At 34.0% G+C, this 6,135-nt stretch overlaps 1 protein-coding gene across 1 annotated transcript in view; it reads left to right on the forward strand.

Annotated features, from left to right (window-relative positions):
• Pof1b (POF1B, actin binding protein) overlaps positions 1 to 6,135 on the forward strand; it is a 67,604-nt gene that overhangs the window by 60,555 nt on the left and 914 nt on the right. The window lies entirely within an intron of this gene.

Here is a 6,135-nt window from a genome sequence, read left to right on the forward strand (position 1 = left end):
AATGAGTTTACCTGAGGGTTTGCTTAGAGTATCAGAAGGTGAGTCCTTGATCATTAGAGTAGGAAGCATGGTAGGTAAGCAGGATGGCAATGGCACTGGTAGGAAGCATGGTAGCTAGGCAGGATAGCATGGCACTGGAACAGTAACTGAGAGTTATGTCTGGTCCACAATCTCAGTGAAAAGTGTGGGAGAGAGGGAAGGAGAGAAAGAAAGATAAGAAAGAGGAGAAAAGAGAGAGACTGAGTGAGAGGAAAGACTAGACCTGGGATTTTGAAGCCCACCCACAGTCACACACCTCCTCCAACAAGATCACACCTTCTAATCTTTTCCAAGACAGTTCCACTAATTAGGGACCAAACATTCACATGTATGAACCAATGAGGAACATCCCCATTTAAACCCCCATACTTGGTTGACTAGGCTGGCCTCCAAACCACAGAAATGCACCTACCTCTGTCTCTCAACTTCTGGGATTAAAGGTGTACACTACCATGCCCAGTTGCCTTTCAGTTAATGAGACAATAATTTGTAGTTTTCAAATTATAAATCTTACATTCTTTGTTATGTTCTGTCCTAAGTATTTTTTATGATATTGTCAGTATATTTTCTTTAAAGAAAACAAACAAACAAACAAAAGAGAATCTTATTCTATATAAATCTTAAACTTCTTTGCTACATTTATTTTTAAGTATTGGGGTTTTGTTTTCATGTTATTATTAGTACAATTATTTTCTTTCTTTCTTAAGGGAAAAAACTTCATGTGTATGGTGTTCTGCCTGCATGTGTGTCTGTGTCCTGTTTACATATCTGGGTGAATGGGAGGTCCAGAAGAGGGCATTGGATCTCCCACAACCAGGTTGCAGATGGTTTTAAGCCAGAGTCCTCTGAAAGAGCAGCCAGTGCTCTGAACCTCCGAGCCATCTCTCCAACTCCTAGAATTGTTGTCTTAACTTTATTTTCACATTACTCATTATAAGGGTATAGGATCACAGTTGGTAGTGTGTGTATTCATTTTATATTCCTCAAGGTTAAAGATATAATAGTTTGTTTTTTTTACTGAATTCATCAAAATTGTCTTATGAGATCATTCCATTTGCAAATAATTTCTTCATTTTCATTCTAGGTACATTTTATTTCCTTTTTAAATTGCCTTGATACCTCCAATACAATGTTAAATAGAAATTAAAAAAGGGAATTTTTTCATTTTACTGTTCTTGGTTAGTGGATGGGTGAAATTTACTCAGTACTTTTAAAATATTATGTTAGCTGTGTTTTTATTTAATTGAAGATGTTCACTTGTGTTCTTTATAAAGTTCTTTTTCAAGTTATGATAGTGCTAGAAAATTTATATTAGATGATCAAAAGAGTGCATGCATGGTTCTGTAAATTACATATTACATTAAGTGATTTCTAAGACTTGCAATATCATATTGTTTGAATCAAATGCTTTTTTTCACATTACACAATTATTTTGTATGTTATTAGATTTTATTTACTAACATTTTGTTGAGAATTTTTACTTCTTCATTCCCGAATGATATTGATCTGTTTTTTTCCTTTACTCTTGTGATGTATTTCTTGTTATGGTAGCAGGGTACAACTTACTTTAGAAAATGAAATCAAAATTGTGTGTGTGTGTGTGTGTGTGTGTGTGCGTGCGTGCGTGCGTGCGTGCGTGTGTGTGTGTGTGTGTGTGTGTCTAATCTAAATTTTTGGGAGAAATTCCAAGCATTAATTCTTTAAGTTCCTGATACACTATATTCATTGCAAATATTTGAGGATTGTTTTTTCTTTGTGGGAAGTTAGTTTACTCTTGCTTTGTTTTTCATAGTTTTTCTGTTTGTTCCTGTGAGATTTATTCTTGGTATTCTCCCAAGAATTTATACATTTAATTTGTGTTATGTAGTTTTTCAACATAGAGATTTTCATAGAACTTCTGTTATGAGTTTTACTTTTTCAAAGTCCGTAATAGTGATTTTCCCTTTTCCTTATATGATTTTAGTAATTTGAGTTCTTTCCTTTTTCTTGGTCAATCTGTATTAACATTTTGCTTTTCATTTATAATACTTATTTTTATTGATTAAATTTGTTCTTTAACAATTTCACAAAGGTACACAATGTGCTCTATCTATTCTCATTTCCCATTGGCTCTTATTTCCCTCATCGGTCATCTACCCCTCCTCCCTACAAATTCCTTTCCCAGATCCATGGTTTTTTTCTTTCTTCAAAGTCAATAATAGTGACCCTCTATTTTATTTGTGCAATTTTAGCAATTTGAAACCTTTCTCTTTTTCTTGGTCAATCAATGTTAATAATTTAGAAATAATTTTGATTTCAATGATTTCTGTTTATCTCTAATATAATTTTTATTTTTTGGACTTTTGATACAAGTTTTCTCTGTAGCTTTTGAGCCCATCCTGGAACTTGCTCTTGTAGACCAGGCTGGTCTTGTACTCACAGAGATCCACCTGCCTCTGTATCCTGAGTGCTGGGATTAAAGGCATGTGCCACCACTGCCTGGTTAAAATTTTATTTTATACTAGGCTATGTGCGTGCTTACTTTTTAAAAATAGTTTCTAAGATACAAACCTATGTGATTGGGATTGTTCTTTTCTTATAAAAGAGGCAATATAACTAATATTTTTCTTGATCCTCGCTTTATTAATTGTTTGAAAATATCACTTAACTTACAAATATTTGTGAATTTCTCAAGGTATTCACTTTTATTTCTGATATCATTTCATTTTAACTGGAACATACACTGTTCTTAAAGTTGTTGACTCTTGTTTCATAGTCTAACATTTAGTCTACCAAACACAAAATTCCATATATATTAAAATCCATATTTTAATTCATTTTAGGTAGAAAATACTATTGATTTCTTCTAGGCATGGTTGTAAAATGTTATTCAAGCTTATTCCCATGTTCACATACTGTCCATTCTATTATAGAAAGCGGTTACTGAAACCATGTTCATTTCTGCCCAGTTTTAGTTCATGTAGTTTTGAATTCTATTATTAGGTTTATGTATGTGTATTATTTTTGTAATGACTTTTGAAATTTCCTACAGAATTTCTTTTTTAAATGCATTTATTTATTTTGAATATGGATGCCACGGTACACATATGTTGATTACGGGACCACTTGTGGTACTTGATTTTCCTATTCCATCAAGTACATTCTGATGATTGAACTCTGGTCATCAAGCTCAGAAGAATGGGTTAGCTAATGTTCTGGCCTTCAGTGTAATGCACTCTTGCAAAAGTCTTTAAACTCCCAAAGACTGGTTCCAATAACTTATTTCTTCCAACAAGGCCAGACCTCCTAAATGTCCCCAGACAATTCTACCAACTAGGGACCAGACATTCAAATTTCTGAGATTGTGGCAGACAGTCATTCAGACCACCACACAGAAGCTCCAGTCCATGGTTGTAGTAATAGGAGCGGCGGGGCTGCGTCCCCAGCACCCAGGCCGCCTGCTAGCTTATGCCCCGAAATAATTACACGGACACTGTATTCTTTTAAACACTGCTTGGCCCATTTCTATCTAGCCTCTTCTAGGTTAATTCTCGCACCTGGACTATCCCATTTCTAGTGTAGCCCACGAGGTGCGCTTGCAAGGAAGATTCTAGCCTACGTCCAACCTGGGTCGGAGCTTCATCATGTGAGTCTGCCCTGGAGAGCGGAGCATGGCCTCTCTGCTCCAGAGAGCAGAGCTGTCGAGTCTGAGCTCACTTCCTCTTCCTCCCAGCATTCTGTTCTATTTACTCCTCCCACCTATGTTTTAACCTATGAGGGCCAAGCAGTTTCTTTATTGCTTAACCAATGAAATCAACAGATTGATATATGGCACTCCCACATCACTTCCCCTTTTTCTGTTTAAACAAAAAAAGAAGGATTTAACTTTAACATAGCAAAATTACATATAACAAAACAGTTATCAAGCAAGAATTACAGTTATAATATTTATATCTATTTTATCTTTTATCATAACAATGGAAAACTACAACTATAACTATCTATCTATTCTTCAACTGCATCAAAGACTCCAGAAGAATACAATATTACCTAAGCAAACACAAAGTAAGCAACTTTTTAAACTCTAGAAATGACAGAGACATCTCTCTGCCTGTACAATCACCCAAAGTTCCTCTGTACCGTTGGGGCATCCATCTTCGGCCTACAGGCCCATAGTTTCCAGCAGACATTTCCACAAAGCAGGAAATTTCAAAGGCAGTCACTATCTGCTTGTCCTGAAGAATGTCTTGCAGACTCTTTCATGAATCAGGAACCCCGAAAGACCATCTCATCTTTAGGCAAGTTTAGCAGTCCTCTCTCTGCGGGTTCTCTGTGTCCAGTTTATGCAATAGTCCAGGCAAGAACAGTTTCTTGCCCAAATGGCTATCAAACTCCATAAGGATCCTCTTCGATGCCCATCTTCCTCTTGAAGTAGATTGGTGCTGCCAGGAGCAGAGTGTGTCATTGTCATGAAAAGTCCTAAGTTATTAAAACATTAAACAGCATATTCCATAGTCTTTGAAAGATATGAAGAATGTCTATCAACTGAAACGTATCTCTATATATCTAGAAAATCTAACTAACATGACTACAAGCTTGACTATTACTGATGATTATCCATTAACCTATATTTCTTAATTATACATTACATTTTTAATAAACTACACAGTCACAATATCTTAATCAATAGCAGAATATACATATAACAAAATTGACCTTAAATCTCTATCAATAAAGCAAAATCTATACTAATACAAATTATTCATATCTATATCACATGGTTGTTTGGTCTCACTGCCTTTGTTTAGCCTATGGTAAGACACAACTTCTTAGCAGTGAACACATGACAGAAGTAGATGTTTATCACATGACAGTCAAGAAGTGAAGAAGATGAGAGGTCTGGCTCTGGTCTCAACATCTTCTATACCATACCTCCAATGACCTTAGTTACTTTCACTTGACCTCATCTCCTAAAGGTCATGTCACTTCCTAGTAGTGCTACAGATTAGCAACCACATTTGCTTTTCAAAAACATACCTACATTATAGCAGAATTTTCTGCTATATAGTTTATATAATATAATCGGTTTTTCTAAGGATTTTTTTTAATTTAGAGAATTACTTTTTGTTTGCTTATTTTTAAATAGCACAGCTAGCTGGTTCTTTATATAATTAAACAATTTACAGTCAGAAAGCATATTAAAAACCCTTATACTTATTGCAACTATCTACAAGGTGTGTTAAAATCTATCATTTTGCTAGATGCTTGCTGTTTGTTCAACATTCTTATTGTTCCTTCTTTTTCCATCTTTTATTTAGAATTTTTCATGATTATATATCATCTATGTTATTTGTTTATTATGTGTATTTATTTTCATTACTTTATAATTTTTAATAAATAGCATTATTTAGCCTATCAATCTACCTTCAAACACTATTATACTCTATTATATGAAGTATATTTTTATCTCTTCATTATGATCTCTTTTCTATTTTTAGCATATGTACTTTCTCATATACATAATGAAAAAAGTTACTTTTAAAAGTTAACTACCTTTTAAAACATATTGAGAATAACAAAACAATTATTTTAGATCTCTCTACATCATTGTCTTTTCTGATTCTATTAATTCTTTATCCTGGGTCCAATTTTTATCCAGTATCACATTTCTCTTCTCGCATTTTTGGCTGCTCTTCTAGCAAACAATACAATCGGCTCTTTAAGTTGGAAAGCAATCTTTATCTTGCCTACATTATTCAAAATGAGAATAGTAACCCTTTATGTGACAGGCATATGCTCCTAATCACACTGCATATCTGACATCCTGGAAAGTATAAACCCTTATATAAACTTTGTCTTTTCTTATTTTATTTTAAAAACAGATATTATCAATATCAGCATATAATTTTTTCCTTTATTGAGTACAGATGTTTTACCTAGTCGCTTAAAGAATGTATATATCTGAATATTCAGTATCACTAACCTTGTGCTTTAGGAAAATAAAATGGTGATGTGTGGTACCATTGGTTGATCTGGTAATAAAGAAAGCTGAGTTACTGTGAGTAGCATTTATGGCATGGATATATTAAGTAATACAATAGTTCACATGGAGAATAA

This window comes from Microtus ochrogaster, unplaced genomic scaffold (genome assembly GCF_000317375.1).
Source record: "Microtus ochrogaster isolate Prairie Vole_2 unplaced genomic scaffold, MicOch1.0 UNK13, whole genome shotgun sequence".
In the NCBI taxonomy this organism is placed as follows: domain Eukaryota; kingdom Metazoa; phylum Chordata; class Mammalia; order Rodentia; family Cricetidae; genus Microtus; species Microtus ochrogaster.